The sequence below is a fragment of the Eublepharis macularius genome, chromosome 7, assembly GCF_028583425.1.
Source record: "Eublepharis macularius isolate TG4126 chromosome 7, MPM_Emac_v1.0, whole genome shotgun sequence".
In the NCBI taxonomy this organism is placed as follows: Eukaryota; Metazoa; Chordata; class Lepidosauria; order Squamata; family Eublepharidae; genus Eublepharis; species Eublepharis macularius.
In genome coordinates this window covers 30,190,696-30,211,401 of record NC_072796.1, presented here as the reverse complement: position 1 = coordinate 30,211,401, position 20,706 = coordinate 30,190,696, and positions in this window count along the sequence as shown.

Here is a 20,706-nt window from a genome sequence, read left to right as displayed (position 1 = left end):
AAGGGAAGGTGAGAAAGATCTGGTCTATGAGCAGAGTTCCCTTTGCGTTCCTGCAAATATAATCCTATGAAAATGTATCTTTGGCAGTAGTCATCCCATTCTCCCCTCCCCTGCTGGATCATATGGCCCTTGTGGCCAGATGACAAAAGAATGTTGGACTTGGAATAGAAAGTGTACCATGCCTTCCCCTAACCCCCTCTTTCCCTTGACTGGCTGTGAGGCTTGGTGCAGAAACCAAGCAGGAAATCATTTTTGCTTCAACACTCTCTCCCCCAGCTACTATTATTAAAAGTCTTGAATTGGAGAAACCAAACAAACTGGCCAGCAGTGGCTGGGGAAGGAAGGCAACCAGCCAGCTGACTGGTGGCACTGGAAGGGAAAACACATTTGGGATACTTTCTGTCCCAAGCCTAACAGTGCAATCCTAAGGAGAGTTACTCCAGTCTAAGCCCATTGACTTCAATGAGCTTAGACTGGAGTAACTCTCCTTAGGATTGCACTGTAAACCTCCCTAACCCCTGGCTAGCAGCAGTGCATGAGCTTTGGAGCACCTGACCCATGGCCAGCCAGCCCCAGCCAGGTAGCCACTAAATTCCACAATATGAGATCTTATACAGCTTTGTTTTTGTGTTGTGATGTCTGCATTATGCAGATGTAATTTCTCCATTAAAAATAGTTTTGGTGAGAATATTTCTGTAAACTCATGGAATCCTCCAGCTTTGTGGAAAAATCCCTCCATCTGTACATGATCTTGTTGTATTAGTTTTTTGATCCACACTTTTGGGCCATGCTCATGATTAAATATAAAGATAAAAATGGACAGCAGGCAGGCTAGGATCCTTGTTTGTACAAGGTTAATGGTTCAGATATCATTATTGAAAGACTTCCAGGAATACTATCATAATGAATTGTGATCTGGAGTGCAGAGAAACTGAGTGGGAAGGAAAAGAGTGTATATGCTCAATTAAGGAACAAAGAACTGTATTGGATATGTGAATTTAAAATGATGAGCCTTGAGGGATTGATTGAGAATCTAGACTAGACTTAGTTTCTAAAAGGTTTTTAAAAATAAACTCTAAGGATGTAGGTATTGATGAGGAATGGGAAAGATGAACAAAATACACTTTCCCCCATGAATAATACATTCTCCAGTCTTGTAGACTGATTTGGTATATACACAGTACCTCCTCACAATATATTTGCTAATGGATTTGAACAGTGTGTGAACAAAAGTTTTGAATATATTTAGAACTGTGAAGTACTAGAATAATATCATGCTGAAATTGTATCCTACCACTCCGCTCTTCAAATTTTTAAGTATTCCTCCAGCTTTAGGAGCTTTCTGCAGATGAGAGTGGCTCTTCTGCTAGAGGAAAGCTCCTTAGGGCAGAAGAAGGCTTTCAGCTTTGCTGAACATAATGGTAGGTTACAAACCAGTATTGTTACAAAGTAGTAACAGGACAAGACAGAAGATTTATATTAAGAGCAACATAAAATTTTTGAGGATAGATCTTGAAGTGAAGTGCTGGGCAGGAATTAGAAACATATTATGCTATATCAGCTTGGAGAGATGTATTTCCTCCTTTCCCTTCGGATTCATTAAAAAAAATAGTATCAAAGGACATCTCTTTTAAAAATATGAACTTTAGAATCTAAGAGGTGCTCTGCTGGAACCTACCAGTGGTCCATCTAGTCCAGCATCTTCTATCACACTGTGACTAACCAGTTGCCCTGGGCATAAAGGCTGAGGCCTTCCTCAGATGTTGCCTCCAGACACTGTTATTCATAGGTTTGCTATCTTTGAACATGGAGATCCTCTTTAATCAGCATGGCTAATAGCTGTCAATGAGCCTACGGTCCATGAATCTGCTTAATATCCTTCTGAAGCCATCTATGCTAGTAGCCATCACTGAGTCCACTGGCAGAGAATCTTACTACAGTTTGGAGTACTGGTTAAGACTGCTGGGACTCTAATCTAGAGAACTGGGTTTGATTCCCCACTCCTCCACTTGAAGCCAGTTGGGTGACCTCGGGCCAGTCCCAGCTCTTCCAGATCTCTCTCAGCTGCACCCAACTCACAGGTTGATTGTTGTTGTGGGGCTAATAATAGCATACTTTGTAAACTGCTCTGAATGGGCGTTAAGTTGTCCTGAAGGGTGGTATATAAATCAAATGTTAAAATTGTTATTATTATTATATTATTATTAATTACACATTCACTAAAGAAGCCCTTCCTTTTCTCTGTCCTGTATCTATTTTCTTTTGGTGTCCCCATGTTCTAATATTATGGAGAAAGCCAAAAATGTTCTCTGTATCCACTTCTACTGATCAGGGATGGCCATCAATCTGTCTGTGGGCAGCAAATTCCTCAATTTAATTGCTCTGCTTTTCTTTATGCATTCATGCCAATGTGCTCATGAAAAGAAAAGAAAAAAACCTTAACATTGTTTCATCACAGGAGGAGGAAAAAGAGGATTTATGGGATCTTGCCTCGGAACTTTTAGCGACACCCGCGAGGGCAACTAAAGAAGAAGTGAAAAGCGCCATTTTGGGAGTCCGTCGGGCATCTTCAAAATATGCAACGAAGCGGCAGCTGCCTCGCGAGATTGTTATCGAGTTTTCATCTAGGAGGGTCCGGGACAGTATCCTATATAATTCATATAATGCGGAATTGGACTTTCTGGGAAATAAAGTCAAGATATTGAAGGACGTTCTATTTCTAGTGCGGAAGAAAAGATTTAAGTACAAGATGTTGGCAGCTCTTTTGAGGGAAAGGGACATGAAGTACAAATGGCTACTCCCGGAAGGAATCGGGTTTAGTTATAAAGATAAAGCTTACAAGATTAATTCGGAAGATCAGCTAAGGGATTTTGTGGATAAAAATTCAGAATTTGGACCAGACACCAAGCAAAGAGAAGAGGATCCGAAGCCTGAAGGGAGGGGGGAGGCAATGAGCGCTCCGGCGGTAGCTGCGCAGAGGGAATTGCGCCCGAGGCCCAGGGGAGGGAAAAAGATTTAATTTGAACTGTAATTTGTAATTTGTATGATCAACCACTCCGTCACTATCTTATTAAGCTATTTTTTTACTGTGGCAGTATGAAGGGAAAGCATTGAAATGTAGCGTTTAGTGTTTATAGATTGCCTTCCCATTTTTCTCCCCCCCCTTCCCTTTCTCTTTTTTCTCCTTTCCTTCCCATCCCTTGTGCTATTGTAGTCTTTTGTAGTTACTGTTTTGTAGGTTATGTATGTATGTAGTAGTTTTGTATGTTAGATATTGAAAAATAAAAATATTATAAAAAAAAAAAACATTGTTTCATCACTAGTCCTACCCTGGCAGTGAATCTTACTACAATTTGGACTCGGAGTACTGGTTAAGAGTGACAGGACTCTAATCTGGAGAGCCGGGTTTGATTCCCCACTCCTCCACTTGAAGCCAGCTGGGTGACCTTGGGTCAGCCACAGCTCTTTCAGTGCTCTCTCAGTCCCACTCACCTCACAGGGTGATGTTGCAAGGATAATAATAACACACTTTGTAAACCGCTCTGAGTGAATGTTAAGTTGTCCTGAAGGGCAGTAGATAAATTGAATGTTATTTTTATTTATTACTTATTATTATTATCCACCAAGTGAGAGTGATTTCTCCTCTCTCCCTCTTGTGGCAGCCCAAAATGTCCTTTGGAATCTAGTTCCTGGGTCCCTTATTCCCCAGGAACAGGACTTCTGGGGTATTTCATGATGCTACAGAGGGGAAGAAACAGAAAAATTGCACTCCATGGGCAGAAGCCCTTGTGTCTACAGAAACATTAGTCTAGATCCAAGTCATTATGGAGCCAAATCGTTGTGCTGCTTTCATCAGTTGGCTAGAATTGTGCTGTGAGCAAAAAAAGAAAAGCTCTTTGTAAAAATGTCATTGAAAAAGTAGGAGAGAGAGTGAAAACTCAGTGGCTAGGAATAATATCTTTAACAGGTCTTGATATGCCTGCCCCACTTTTCACCTAGAATGTCAAACTTCAGTACTACCTGACTATAACTCTAGCCCAATTAAAAAAAAGTATGCACAAGTACTTCATCTTGAGTATAAACCAGATTGACAACTATGATCCAAGCAAATGGTTATCGATATCTGCATTACAAGGGTAAACATTTATATGGTCCTTTTTTGCTTACAGGATCTGTTTGATAGTATCTGTTGAGTTGGAGTCTTTATTCAGAAACACATCTACATGACTTTTAACTACACAGAGCATTTGGGGTCTTGTTTGTACATCTAGACATTCAAAATCAGCATTTGAAAAAGTGGAGAAATGCGTCTGTAATAAAGCCCTGTTCCATAAGCATTTTAATTCTCCATACAGCAAATGAAATAAAGCACCCTTTCCATCGGAGTTCACAATCAGCACACCACATATGTGTTTGGTAATGCTTCAGGAATTATTAATTGAAATTAATAAATGGAAACAGATTACTTTCAGGCAGCATTTGCATAAGATATATAATTCCCTCAATGTGGCAGTATATTAACTTCTTGCTTCTGAAAGCCCCTGGCACAGAGTTGATGGAAATACTTAACTATCTTTAGTCATCAACCATGAACAAATAAGCTACACATTATATTAATTAAAACATACTCATGTCCAGCTGACTACCACTTTTAGCTAGGCTGCAGAAATTAATCAAAACACAAAGACATCTTCCTAATCTCTTTTAGCTCCAGTCCTGATCAACAACTTTTTTGTACTTGCTGTTAGATATATGCACATATTCTGCATTCTGAAAGTGGTTGCTTAAACCTGCCTGATGCTGAGTGAAACCTTTGGTAGTTTGTTTTCTCTGAGTGGCAGTGACTGTCCAGGATCTCAGGTGAGGTCTTTTACTTCCAGATGGAAATGTGGGGATTGAACCTGAGAACTTCCGCATGCAAAGCAAGTATCCTATTATTGAAGCACAGCCTCTCCCATTGAGATACCAAACAGCTGCAGCCATCAAACCAAAACAGAAGTGTAGCGAGTCGGATTGTTTGATCATATGCTTAAAAGTTATGGTTTGATTCCAAATTGCTGATTAAAGGTTTCTAATAGCAGGAGTTTTTGACAGCACACTCTCATGTGATATCATTTGCAACACCCCTGCCGTAATGTGCCAAGCGCTATGTGGGGACGAAGGGAAACTGCTTAATGAATCCTGATTTAGCAGCTGCATCCTGGAGTTTCCCTTTGAAGTTATTAATTGAAGAACTGTGACTTGTGGTCAGTCACAGCACACTTACCAAGACGTTTCACACCCTCCCCAGCTGAGAAGAAGTGGAAAATAAGATTTCTTAATTGCTACAGATGTTAAGCATTTAGCACAACCTGGGATTCCCAATCTGTTAAAGATGTTATCTAGTTTAGCATAGCTAGTGAGCAGTCATTGTATTTTTCTTGATTAGCTCTGAGTTTTACATCCTTACAATTCACCCTGTACTTCCTGTATTTTCTGGCCCCTGCCTTGACCATACTATAAGTTTGTTTCTTTCACATTTCCACATCGAAGTAGGCATAGTGTGAATCCAGTTACAGGATCTGAAGAAGTAAAAACGTATACTGGATCAGACTAGTGGTCCATCTAGACCAGTATTCTGTTTTGTACAGAGGGCAACCAGTTTCCTCTGAGGATCAACAAAAAAAGAATAGGGGCCAAGGCCTTCCCTTAATTCTTCTACCTAGCATTGTTGTGCAGCCTCTGAATATGGAGGGTATCTCTAGTTAACATAGCTAATAGCTATTAATGCCGCTATTTTCCGTAAATCTGTCTCATCCCCCTTTAAAGCCATCTATGCTAGTGGCCATCACTGTGTCCACTGGCAGTGAGTCTTACAATATAATTGCTGGTTCAGTAAAGAAATACTTCTCTTTCTCTGTCCTGAATCTATTGTCCATGCCCCTGAATTTTAATATTATGAAAAGAGCAAAAAAAAAAAAAGTTCTCTATTCACTCCCACTAATCAGGGATTAGTCCAATCCGATTTGTCAGAATATGTTAGATTTTACTATGATTGTAAACTATTCTATACACTCAGATGTGTGTGTGAGGTGCCCTCAAGTCAGAGCTGACTTATGGCAACCCCCTGGGGGGATTTTCATGGCAAGAGCCTATTAGAGGTGGTTTGCCATTGCCTGCCTCTGAAACCCTGGTCTTCGTTAGAGGTCTCCCATCCAATTACTAACCAAGGCCGACCCTGCTTAGCTTCTGAGACCTGATGAGATCAGGCTCACCTGGGCTATTCAGGTCAAGGCATACACTCAGGGCCAAGCTACACATGACGAATGACACTTGAACGGCAAGTGGATTGAGTGGAGGGCAAGTGAACAGGGAGAAATACACTTGCTGTTCAAGTGTCATTCGCCATGTGTAGCTTGGCCCTTAGTTAAAGTATAGCAAATAGAGACATTTCTATATTTCAGCTACAAATAGTAAAAATTGAAATTATAGTTCCACTGGTTTCAGTTGTTCGTGATCATTGACAGGGGAGGGGGATGGTGCGCCTATACACAATATATTTTAAAATGCCAAGCTGTACGTTTCCTCCTAACCCCCACTGCCATAGTTTACAGAGAAGAAATGGGGCTCAAATAACTGCTATGAATCAATGTTTTTAAAATGTCTCTAAATGAGAATTGAGAAGCAGCAACACAGGAGCACTTAACAGAAGGTTTGCCTGTTGGTAGAAAACTGCAAATCACATAAAGCGTTAGCAAAACAAAATACAGTAAATTGTGGTTAGAAGGCTGTGAAAGCTCTGCAGTCAGTTTAGGGGATTTATGGTCACAGAAAGAGGAAATACCATTGACTAGAAGCAAAGGGGTGGCCTGGGTTAGAATTCGCAAAGCCTAGTACAGTACACTATCATGTGCTCCAAGCCATACTTGTTTGATAGGATCACTTTATATCAAGCCTACACAACCGGGATCCACCAAACTGAGTGCAGCCTATGAGCCGTACAGCAGACTTGTAAAGGCTCAGCAAGTCTTCTGTTTTATCTGCCTGCCTGTGACTTACCATATACCTGTTAGGATAACATAATGCACTGTGTGCTTAACAGATAATTATGACCGATACAATGACTAATTGCAGATACTCAAGCTCATATAAATATCACATCTTTCAAAACCACAAGGGCTTCCCTCAGTAATTTTAATGGAGGTGGCAGTTGCATGTGGGCAAAGGGGCGGTTCCAGATTTTTGTACACTCTTCTTGCTGTTTTTTTTTTTTTTACTATTGTTTGCTAAAGCTATGAGCGAATGCAATAAAGTTTATGATATAAACCCTTGAGCAAAAGACCAGATGTGGGGCTCCCTTTGACAAGAGACCTGCCCTACCCAAGCAAGAGCACACCATTTCTATGTTTCTTAACCCAACAGAAGTTACTGAACAGTCTTACAGTGATGGGTGAACTCCTTGTCTGCTTTTTGATTACTTCTGTTTTCGAGGAGTTTGGGCACATTCTCAGAGGGGAAAAAAATCTTGAGTTTTTTGGGGAAACTCAGAATATTGTTGTACTTAAGTGAGCTCCTTGCCACTTCTCCCTGGCACCATTTGAACTCAATGTACTGACAAGTGCTATTCTCATGTATCCAAGTGGCAGTGGACACTTCTCACATTCCTTGACCATACAAGTTGCCTGCCCTGCCAACTTTCAGTGTGGGAATAACTTACTGTTTCAGGAGTGAGTGGGCATCTTTTCAGTCTCCACACAAAATGGCCTTGAGGGGGGCCTTTTCACGTAATCTACGTTGCTTGAAAAGGGGAAGCTATCAAATTGGCCCAGTCCTTGCAGGATTGGTTAGGCCTTAATTAGGGCAGGAAGGAATTCTCTAGGTTATTAGGGAATTAAGGAGAAATAGCTGCCAGCTTGTAACATTTAAGTTGAGTCTTTTTCCTCTTCTTGCCTGCAGAAGATACTTATTGCCTAGGTGTGGCTTCTAGTGTTACCCCCCCACACAACACTCCCCATCCCCTGCTGCCCCTCAATGAGGTGGCAAGGGGGGGAATGGTGGAGAAAAAGTTGTGATGCCAAGTGACATTACCGCACAGCGTGAAGCTCTAGGAATCTTATTAGATGTCACTTCATATTGATTGTATTGACTTGCATTATGTAATCAGGATTCAGTCTCGGTGAGAAAGGTGGGATAGGAATGTAGTAAGTAAATGTCGTAAATAAAGTATCAACACCAAAAATACACTGAACAGACGCACAGTGAGTACACAGGGTAACAAAAAGTATTTGGAAGGGTATACACAAATGTCAACATGGTGTCGTGGTATGAGTGTTGGACTAGGATTTAGGAGACCCAGATTCGAATGTCAGCTCTGCCACGGAAGCACGCTGGGTGACCATGGACCACTCACACCCTCGCAGCTTAATCTACTTCATAGGGATGTTGTGAGGATAAAATGGAAGAAAGGAGGGTGATGTAAGCTGCTTTGGGCCTCCATTTGGGAGAAATGGAGTAAATAGTAAATAAATAAATAGTAAATAAATAAATACACTTATTTAGTAAATAAATAAATAAATACATCTCTAGCTGGGACTGTTTTTATATGCATTTGACCTGTAAGCATTGCTTAAATACCAATGTATTTTAATAAGAATAATCTCATTATTCTGGCTCTACTACATCAGAGAAACTCATCTAGAAGGTCAGCAAGTCACATTCATTCCATCATTTATCATTAAGGTTGTTTGTCAAACTGCAGAACAGATAAATACTAATAATTTATTTTCAGTGCTCTTGGTAAAACATTAATTATTTTCTGCAATTAGGACGCCCTAATGAGCAACAAATATTAATGCATCTAACAAAGTTCACTTTTATTTACGATGCTCACCGAGGTAATTAGTAAACTTGCTTAATTCATTAACAGTTCAGATCTCATTAAAATGCAAATGGTTAGAAAAGGTTTTTTTGTGTGTATTAGAGGGTATTTGTTGACATTCATCATGCTAAACAATTCGGTCCTAATTAATTATTTTTTTAGGGGGGGTGTAGGTTGCTACTTGCTTTTGTGGAAGAAGCTGTCAAAAGGTTATCATTCTCATTGTCTAAAAATGGAGTGGGGGTGTATTTTTGCCCTCACTGTCCTCGGCTTCATTTGCCTACATTGTTGAGGAATGTGGCAACACAAATGATTTCATAGATGGCTGTTAATGTCAGGGATGTGTCGAAACAAACCACATGGTTCGCACAGCGAATTAAATTAAATGTCAATATGGGCAAAGGATGTTGAGGACAGTGAAAGCAAAGAAGGGGGAAAAATCATACAAATACACAGTAGCAGAGAATAAAAAAGAAGTAAAAAGTAGTAAAAAACATGAATGGTCAGTGAAGTGTTGCTTCAGTATTTTGTTTAGCTGTGGCAATGTACTACTACTACTTGCAAAGCCGATATTGAAGTTAGAGAATTATTTATTTATTTAGAAAATTTCTGTAATATTTCTTCAGAGTTGCGGTCAAAGTAGCTTACAATTAAAACAATGTAACAATATAAAAACAAGCAATTTAAAATCAAGCTATTTAAACCCATTAAAACCAAGCTTTTAGAGTGACAGGATTCGCTCCAGCTCCACTTCTCCAGAGAAACCAACCAATGAGAGGGGGCTTAACGCTGAACCAGGGACAGTTGCAGTCCGTTGGAATGAGAGGCAGAGAGAAGGTTTTCGGATGCTGCTGAGAGAAGGCTGCAGAGATATTGGCAAATCATTCACTCCTACGTTCCATCTTGTAAATAAAAGTTCTTTTTTGCTTCTGTTTTAAACCTGGTTGGCCTGAAATTGTTAGCTGAGGGGAAATAACACACACACAGTGACCCCAAACATTCTGGTCATGTTACAGGGGCCTAGTGAATATAGGGTGGCAGTGAATATAGGGAAAATAACCTCTTAAGTTCCCTTTTCCCAGGAACCCTGGGCTATAGCTGGTTGAGGGGAAGTAAATACAGGAAAAGGTATGTCTGTCTGGTGGAGTGGAGCCTCTGGAAGAGGAGAGGGGGCCCTCTCCTGCTAAACTGGAGGCTAAAAAGGTGGTGTGTGGTGCCAAACCCTTACCTGTCTGGGAAGTCCCAAACCTGTAAAGGGAGGTTTAGGGAAGGTGGCAGGGTATGTGAAAGGCTGGGTATGCCATACCTGGATAAAAAGATATATTTTGACCTGATTCCCAAGAAAAGTAAAGTAGATGCCAGATGATCCTTAAGGAGGAAGGAATTCCAGAGGTAAGATGCCACGTCTCTAGTCATAATATTTCATTCACTCTTCATGTTAAGTCCTGGACATTTGCAGAATGTTCTAAGTTAACAAACATCACCACAGTTTATGGTAGTGATTGACATAAATATATATGTTCAGTGAAGGTTAGTGTGGGACTCAGTATTTGGGAAATGCTTGAACAAGATTTCCTCAACAGGACCCATCCAGGAGTGGACCTACCTCATTGCTACTGTCCACTCATTGTCCTCTCTCTCTGGGTCCAGTCTTCTCAGCTGCTCATAGAGAAAGGAGTGAGATGAATGGTTGTAGCTGCTCCTTTTCATGCCTATCACTATTGACTTGTTCCAAGGGGGTAGAGGCAAGCAGGCACCAATAGCAAAGAGGAGCAGCGGCAAAGCCAGAGTCTCCAGAGAATGGCAGTGGGTTCCCTGATGGTCCTAGGCAGGTGGCCCTACAATGCTGCCCCCTGATATTAACTCTGGAAGAAGAAGGGGACCAATTTACATTGCCATCCTAAGAATATCTCATTGAATAGTGTGAGCCATCATGCTGCCCGGCCCACTGTTCCCCTCCTCAGTCATTTTCCTGGGCACATTAGTGGGAAGGTCTCCCTCAGCCTCAGAATAGGCATGGAAAGGGGTTGTGACACCTTGTTCAACCTCCTGCCTCTGTGCTATGAACTTCCTCCACCCTTGCTCCTTATTCATGACTGCCTTCTCCTCCCTGGCCTCAATGAGAGCCCTTTCCTTTATAGCACCCTTCCAACCCACCCCCTCCCCAGGGTAGCCAATCAGCCCCCTGTTCCTCCCATCCCCTGTGCACCCCACCACACCTGTGGTACCTCCTCTGGACTGGTCCAGACTCTGCCCATCATTGGGCCCCCTGCCTCCCAGTGTCGGTGCCCAATGGGGAGCCCACTCCAGTTCCCCTCTGCCCCACCTCCCCGGGTGGGCTTCCCACCCATTGCTGTGCCCGGGCTCGGCCAGACCTCAACATCTGTCTGGTTTGCCCCACCTCTGCCAGCTTTGATGGTGTTCCCTGCAATGGCTGCTGTGCTGCAGTAGAGCTTAGCAGGGCTGTGAATTGCTGCAGTGCAGATCAGCTGTTTGGCAGGCTTCAGGCTCTGCTGCTGCACTGCTGCATAGCTCAGCTGGCCCGTGGCATCTTCCTGCCTCCTCTGGCCCACAGCATCTTCCAGCCTCCTCTCCCTGAGTGCTTACCGTATCACCCAGGGGCTGGGTAAGAGGGTTAGGGCCAGGTGATGCAGCAGGCTGGGATCTGGGCTCGGTGTTGTGGTGTGGTGGGGTTCCAGGTGTGGCCAGTGGCTGGCGGAGGTTGCCGTGAAGTCCAGAGTGGTTGGAGCCCACTCCAGACAAATAGACTGGAGGAGGATTTTGAGTAGATCTGCTTAGGATTGCTGTCTTAGCTCTTGTTCCAATGAAGTCCAGTCTGTAGATCCTTTCCCACTAAGATGTTTTGCCAGTTGACAATGAGGAATTGGATTAATTTTTTTCACAATTGTTGCCCTCTCGATTAAAGAAAATTGACGGTTCTTGGTTTAACAGCAGAGAACATTGTAGATTGGGAGAAGCAGCCAAGAGGGACAGACCATATGTTGTTAACTTCACCATGACATAGTGCAAGGACTCTTAAACCACCCAGATACTATTTTCTTTTGTTGTTGTTTACTGGTCAATAAATTGCTTCATGCCCATTTTATTTCCTAAGTCTCCAGGAAAAAAAATATGGAACAATTTGTTTTAAAACAAATAGCAAAAATACTTCCCCACTTCAATAGATTTTTATAACTGGGGAAAGATTTAAATTGAATTCCTATCATTGCAGTAGACAGAATTTGTGTGTTTTTCTTCTTCCAGCTGCAGTATGAGAGAGATTGTTATCACTCACTATATTTTTGTATAACCACCATGACTCTTTTTACCTTAAGCATAAGAGGGAAATAGATAAAGTCAACAAAAACTGAATACACAATAGCTTTAAGAAAACTGTTTCCAAATGCTGACTGAACTGTTCTTCCTACGTTCCTTTGATACGCTCAACGGAAGAGATTTTGTTAGCTTTACATTTTTGCAAAAGAAAGGTTGTAGATTTATATTTTTTTCAATATCCAAAGTACCCATTGCCTGAGACATGGTGAATGTTTCATTTGAACTCTGATGTCCCTTCCAATTCAGGCTACAATAATGCCCTACTCCAGTTTGGACGAAATAAGCAGGCAGATCAAATATCCCTCACTGGATGAGGGATTCTACTTATAAGTAGTTTTATGTGGGTAGCCATGCTGGTCTGTAGTAGAAAAGCAAGATTTGCCCCCCCCCCCCACAATTCAGAATGAAGAGATGGACACAAGGCTTGGGTGAAAACAGGCCCATTTATTGACCAACAACAACTTAAGAATGGCAAGGGTATAACAAGTGGTACATGCTGAGCCAAGGGGTCAACTGGACCTCCTCCTCGGCCTGTCTGGGCAAACACCCCTGCCCCAGAAGCAAGCTATCCAAGCACATGGCTGTAACCTGGCCAGCCAGGCAAGAGGTTCCCCCCTTAAAGCTCCATAACCCCCAAACCGTAATGCCCTGAGGGAAGGACTTGTACAGGGGGTCCCACGGGCAGTCTGCCCTCTCAGCTGGCAGCCGTAAAGCCATTCAGCGGATCCCAGACAGATCCCCATTCCCTACCAATGAGGAGGTGCTACCAGGTGCTCACCGGCCCGCTCTGCCTACCCCAACTAACCTGCCAAGAACCAGGGCAAAACTCTATCTTAACCATAACAACTATCTAACCAGCTGTACAAGGTAGGTGAAAAACATCCCTTCCCCAAAAGCCAATTTGAGAAGGAGCAAAAAAATTCCTACCTGGCCCTGTAAAACAGCGACCAGCTACTCCTGTACTGCATAGGGTGAGGTGGGCAGGTTGAGCTTTCCTCATGGCTGGTGCATGGAGGGAGGCGGAGCCAGCCTTTATAGGCCTAGGCTCCACCCCCTCAAAATCCCTGGATGCCCGGAAAAGAGCCGTTCTGCTCTCCCTCCATGTGGGGAGACAAATGGCAGCACACAGCTGACCGTGCTTTGTGCACTTCGGGAGTGCCATTTTGGGTCCAGTAGCACCCAATTTGGTCTCTAAGGTGACACTGGATTCAAATCTTGCATACAAATAGGAGTTGAGAATATGATTCACAAAGTAGACACAGCAGGCAAATGCAGCTACTCAGAAGAGAGAGGATTAATTGATTCTTTCCCATTGGAGAAGAAAGACAAAGAAGAGAAGCTAAATAGAAGGGGTGTGGTTAGGAGAAAGGGGCTATACCAAAAAGAGAATGGAACCCAATTCTACTCTGTCTCTGAAATTTCACGAAAACCTGGAACAAGCACGGAGAGTGTACACTCAAGATTTCTTTATATACTAGAAACAAAGCCTGTTGTGGGAAAAAATACAATGGGCTCTAGAAAGGGGAGATTGGGCAGGCAGGCATTCTTACCTCCTCCGTCACTGATCCCAGCTGATGAAGGAGGCAGGTGGGCATTGTCACCTGCTCCACACCTGATCTCAGCAACATGAAGGGGTGGTGGGCATTGCTACCTGCGGAATGTCTGATACAGGCCGGGTAAAGGGGGGCAGGCATTGCCACCTGCTCTACTCCTGATCCCAGATGGGTGAAGGGAAAACAGGCTTTGCCTTCTGCTCTGCACCTGATTCCAGCGGGATTAAGGGGGGTGGGCATTGCCAACTGTTCCCTGCTGGGTGAAGGGAGGAGTGAACACTACCTCCTGCTCCTCACCTGATGCTGACAGGCAAAGGCTGATGGTGGGCTTTGCTACATGTTCCACTCCTGATCCCAACTGAGTGAAGGGGGTGTGGGTATTGCCACCTTCTCTGCTCCAGATTTTGGCAGGTTGAAGGGGGGCAGAGATTGCTGCCTGCTTGGCTCCTGATTCTGACAGGGTAAAGATGGGGTGGGCATTGCCGCCTTCTCAGTGCCCTATCCCAGTAGGTTGAATGGGGCTGGCATTGACACCTGCTGCACTTCTTGTCATGGCTGGGTGAATGAAAGAAGGGAATTGCCTCCCGCTCTGTGCCAGGTCCCACCCCTGTGAAGGCGCTGGGTGGGCATCAGCACCTGCTCCACTCCTGATCCCAGCTTGGTGAAGGGAGTTGGGAATTGTCACCTTCTCTGCTCCTAATATCAGTCGGGTTAAGGTGGAGAGTGGGCATAGCCACCTGCTCCGCTCCTGATCCCAGCAGGGTTAAGGCAGAGAGTGGGCATTGCCACCTGCTCTGCTCCTAATACCAGCTGGGTTAAGGTGGGGGTGGGCATTGCCACATGCTCTGCACCTAATACCAGTTGTGGTAAGGAGGGTGTGGGCACTTCCATCTGCTTTGCTCCTAATATGAGCTGGGTTAAGGCAGGGGCAGGCATTACCACTTCCTCTGCTCCTGATCACAGCTGGCTGAAGAGGATGTGGGCATTGCCACTTGCTCGGCTCCTAATACCACTTGGGTTAAGGTGGGGTGGGCATTGCGAACTCCTCTGCTCCCAATACCAGCTGGGTTAAGGTGAAGGTAGGCATTGCCACCTTTTACGCTCCTAATATCCTCTGTGTTCAGGTGGGTGATGGGCATTGCCATCTGCTCCACTCCTACTGCCATCTGGGTTAAGGAGGGTGTGGGCATTGCCACCTGCTCCACTCCTAATATCAGCAGGCTGAAGGGGGGCAGTCATTGCCACATGCTCTGCTTTTAATACCAGCTGGGTTAAAGTGAGTGTGGGAATTTCCTCCTGCTCTGCTCCTAATACCAGCTGGGTTAAAGCAGGGAGTGGGCATTGACACCTGCTCCACTCCTAATACCAGCTGTCTGAAGGGGGCGGGCATTGCCATTTACTCCATTTTTAATATCAGCTGGGTTAAGGTGGGGGGCTGACATTGCCACCTGCTCTGCTTCTAATAACAACTGTAGAGAGTGGGCATTGCCACCTTCTTCTCTCCTAATATCAGCTGGGTTAATGCAGCGTGCAGGCCTTGCTACCTGCTCTGCTCCTAATACCAGCTGGGTTAAGGTGTGGGGTGGCATTGCCACCTTCTCCATTCCTAATACCATGTCATGGCCCAGTCTGAGAGTGAGGTCTCCTCTGGAGGAGAGGAGCCTCGTGTAGCCAGCCAGGACTCCTCAGGAGAAGAGGAGCCCTGTGTACCCAGCCCTAGCCCTGATTCAGCAGAAGCCAGCAATCAGGAGCAACAGCTGCTGGCTGATCAGAGCTTACAGCCAGCAGCTGAGGCACCAGCACCCTCTAGCTCCAATACTACAGAGGAAGCTCAGCCAGGGACTTCTACAGGTGCAGCGCAGCCAAGAGCCTCCACCCACCCAGGTTCACCCACTCCCAAGGAACGCCGCAGGCAGCGCCAGAGACTGGAACTGCAGGAGAGACGGCGCAGTGCTCGCCTCTTAAGCCAAAGCCAGCTGCTGGAGAGTGATGATGAGTAGTGACAGGATAGAGCCCCAGCAGCTGGCTGAAAACCACGCCTGGCTATAAGAGCCAGTCTGGAGGAACTGCTGGGCATGGAAGCAACGTGTCTACTGCTTGCAACCACTCCGTGTTTCGTGAACCTTGCCCGTGCCTGCTTTTGGACCTGACACTATCGGTGACTGAGCTTGGACTGTGCCTGACCTTGCTTTTGGACTCTGGACTCACTCCTGGCTTTATCTCGTGCTCTGACCACCGGTTTGACTTGGCTTTTGCTCTTGGAACTCCCCTTTGACTTTGGCTTTAAGGTTTGGACTTGAACCACCCTGCTTGGGCTGACCCAGCCCGTGACATACCAGCTGGCTGAAGGGGTCAGGTGTTGCCATCTGCTCCGGTACTAATACCAGCTGGGTTAAGGTAGTGGTGGGCATTGCCACCTTCTCTACTACTGTCAGCTGACTGAAGGGGGTGGGCATTGTCACCTGCTCTGCTTGTAATATCAGCTGGGTTAAGGTGCTGGGTGGGCATTGCCACCTGCTCTGCTCCTGTTCCCTTACTGGGCTTCCCATGATGGCACATTTTCTGTAGTGATATGGTAAGTTACCTGGGTTTTTCTCTGCAGTAACACCCTCTGGTGGTGCACCAGGGTATAAAGTGAGTCGTCTGAAACACGCTTACTCAAATTTATAGTAAAATATTTTGAGTAATTATGTTGTTACTTTCAAAGTATGTACAGTTGAATGTGCAATTAAAATTGCACATTCAGGTACTAGTTTCTAGTTTCATTTTTAAAGTGAACATATATTGACTTTTTCTTACAAACAAATGAACGTGTTTAAACCAATGATGCACCTGTGTTCACTGTAACTTGTGGACCAGGCTACTGTGTGCTGTACATATCAACTACCCTGCTAATGAGTTTGTCATTGAACTAAAATCAAAACTGTCATGATCCGTATTGCACCCAATTCTTGACCACTGGAAAATTACGTGTTTATTGAGAGAAGTAAAAAGATCATTTCCTCAATCTGGTTTTTTTTTTAATTACCCCATGGATCTTAATAAGATGTACAAGAAATGACGCTAATATGCATGTTATCCTTGAAAACTTGCCCTAGCAATTAACACCACAGGGAACTAATATGATTAGACATCCTTTTGTGAGTTTTCTTCCAAACTAGGTATTTTAAAACCACATCCCCTTCAATTCTCATCTAGTGTGAACTTGACGACTTTCTGACATCTGGCAAATATATTCTTGTTCCCTCAGGGTTTCGGATGAATGGCTGGATCAAGGTTTATTTTGCTGCTTTACCTGGGTTTCACTGCTATATTGCACTGATTAGTTAATTCAGATATTCAGCCTTGTTGAATGGGTTTCTTGCTCTCCTATTCTACCTTTGGAAAATTTGCCTGCTTCATTATATGCTTGTGGGCCCAACATCAAGAGGCATGAGGACAAATCGACAGAAGACACAAGTGAACATATTGGAATTAAGAAGGCCACAACTTTATTGATTTACAGCTTATGGAACCTTGGCACCACATACGGGACAGATCCAAGCATCAATTGATCTGCTTGCCAGCCAATGACCTCTTCATCCTCTTAGCCTGCCTGCGAAGGGAGGGCGCCGTGAGATGACAGTAAGCAGGACTCCATGTGGTACACACCTCACCGTGTATTCCCTGCCACCTGAGAGTGAGCATGCCCTGACAGCACCCAAGTTCTATGCCCAGAGGAATGCAAAAAACCTCCAGGATTCCTGGCCAATCTGGCCTGGAGGAAAATCCTTTCCTGATCCTAAAGTGGCAATTTGCATTACCCTGGGCTTATATGATAAAGCCACAAGAGCACAGCACTAGTTCATCCCTTCATGCCCTCCCAATCACCTAAATGTCCAGGTCAGTCAAAATAGCATGTGTCAAGTCTAAGCCTTTCTGGCTGCCCAGGCCATTTTTTCCCCTCCAGCTTGGCTACTAGGGCATCTGGGAGCCTCAATTGTCTGGTGGAACAAACAGTTGGCACCAAAGAGTCCCCATGCATCCCTCTGTCAACAATCCCCAAACAATGATGACATCCTCCAACCCCAGCTAATGCCCCAATCTGGACAATGCGTAGAGACCAGTCCAGTGGATAATGCTGTGCCCACAGATGCAAACTGATCTGTGCCAACCTGTGGAAACTACAAGGGAGGAGGGTTGAGGAATTAGTGAAATGGCCTCACCTCGGGGTGGATGCAAGTTCTCTATGCTCCTATGGTCTGCATGCAGGAAGGGGCGGGGGGGGGGAGCTCAGCTGCCACAGAGGCAGTCCCTCAAGTCCGCTGGCTGCAAAAGCCTTTTCCCATTCAAACCTTGCCAGCTCGCTGCTGATTGGCTGGCTGAATGATTTGAAACATGGAATGCCCATGAAGCCCCAAGGAGGCAGTTGGGAGTCTCTGAGCCCCAGGAGTAAAGGTGACCACCATACACCACACCCCTCCACCTTCACAGGCTGCAAACTGGGGGGGGGGGGCAATACATCTGTGGCCTGGGCTTATCATCTGGTCTGTGAGGGATATTAAGTTGGTTTTGTTTTATTACAGGATTGCTTTGCTTTAGGTTCTTTCTGTTGTTGGTTTTGGTGAGGTCTCAACTTTGATTGTATTTGAGTCCCTTTTTCTCTGGAAATCCCTGCCTCCTAACCTCAGAATATTCTTGTCCTTGGAACTGGTTCAAGAGCATTTGAACAGGTAATACATTCTTTCTGAGCATTTGACATTTCTTCTTGATATCCTCTTCTTCTTTTCCCTATCCTTTTGTGTCCCTTCCCTTTTTCATTATAGTCTCATTCTCTCAGACTGTAAAAGGTTGTTCTTTTAAATTCTGTTACTCTACAGCATCTCATTTTCCAGCTACTTTATAAATAAAGTCTTTTATACTACTTCTTTTGAGACTACTTTTGCTTTTCTTTCCCACTTCACAGAGGTGGCTGTTTGTGTGTAAAAGGGCCTGAAATTGTCTCTTTGCTGTTCATCTCCTTATACAGTGACCTCCGCATTCAGAGTTCATCTCTGAATCTCTTCTTTTGCTACCTATGGTGATTGTGCTGCCAAGCTCCTTTCTTTATAGTGGCAGTTTCTCATTTTATCTGTGGCAGATAAATTTTGTCCATAACGATATACTCAATTAGGTCTCTTATTTCTGGAGTGTAATTCTTGACTATTGGCATATTACTTTAAAATAGTAACAGTGTTGGCTTTGGGGGGCCAAAGCAGAATGGAGGAGGAGAGAATTACTGCTGTTGTAAATTATTAGTGAGGTTGTAAGGGTGGTATAAATTGCCTTGTATATAAATTTTACTATTATAGAGAGATAACATTCAGTTTAATATCAATAAAATTGATCATGTGTTCTCTCCATTTGGCAGGAGGTAGAGAGCAATAACTCCCAGAACAGCATCAGTATGAATGGAATGGTGGCCTCTGTAATGGGCCAGCCCGATGTAGGCAGTAGAGATACATGTCCTGGATTTGGTCTTACCAGATTGCCCACTATGGCAGACAATCTCCCACCTTGATCCCTGCTCCTATTCTTTGCTTGGTTGGAAACAAAAATGCTCTGTGGGAAGTGGTGTTGCACCTGGAGATGACATCATGACATTCCAGGAATTATCAGAATCTCTATCATTTTTACAATAGAGATTGGGAGGGTTCCTAGAGCATTCTGACATCACTTCTGGGTACAACTGGAAGTTACATAACAATGTCACTCCACCACCCATTTTTTGCTTCCACTAGAACCTAGAGGCTGCCTGGTAACTCTACCTGCCTGTAGCTCACAGTGCTGCTCAAGCATAGTATCGAGCACTGCAATAACAAGAACAAACATAAAAGGAATATTGGCCTCTGTAATGGGCCATCCCAATACAAGTAAATATGGATCTGCATCTAGGCACCTTGGCTTTTAACTCTTGCCTGGCCAAGGTTACTCACAGTGCTTCTCAAATATATTGTTGGGCGTTGCAATAACTAGAACAGCCAATGAGCTAGAAAGTAGAGTTCAAAGAAGAGAGATACCAATATGCAATTTTTAAGTTTATTTTAGTTTTTGTGTGCATTTGGATCTATAGTTGCCCCACTTAAATTTCTTGGGCATTTTTTTTTGCATCTGTTTATTTTATGGCATTTTCACACCATTTATATGCAACATCAGGAATGAATGCCCAAGAGTCATTATTTTGGTCAGGTGACCATTACTTTTTCCTGAACTCTGAAAAACCTCAAAAAGAAAACTCCACCATTTAAAATAAATCAAAGCAGTTGTGATATTCTATAACATCCATAAGACACCATTTGCCTGGAAGGAACATCCACAGCAATAATGCCGAGGCCCCGTTCTTTACAAATGAAGCACATGGCAGAATTGGCCAGGGCTGGAGAGACTCCAGCCAATGGTTAGAGCCAGGGCTCACAGCCTTTTGTTACTGGGGCTGCTCCACCCACCCTCCTGTGGCATATTGCAGGATTAGCCAGTTGCTATTATAGGGGCAAGCAGGAATTGAGAGGAGGGGTTCACCAGATTGCCTTTTGGAGAACCTCTTTTTTTTGTCCAGGAAAGAGGAGGATTTAATTAACTAGGCATGGTCATAGACTGCTCAGGCCACCACTAGTTGATAGCAGGGGGGAATGGATTTGACTCCTGAACCAGTAACATTCTACCCTGAAATAAGCACATCTCTAGTGCCCAGGCAAAAGAAATTTGAAGGAAAACTCCAGCATGATGAAACTGCTGAATTCAAAGTCATTAAGAAGCATCATCCAGAACCATCTCCCAAGAGTCAAGCAAGGATGGGGGCAGTCTTAGCCAATGAGAAACAGGGGTGTTGTGAGAAAATGGTGCTTGGGGGAGACCCAGCCAGGCCCCGCGACTCCCCCTTGGTTCACCATTCAGGTTGCCTCTTACCAAGGTAATTGTGTGGTGCAGGCTAAATATTCTAGC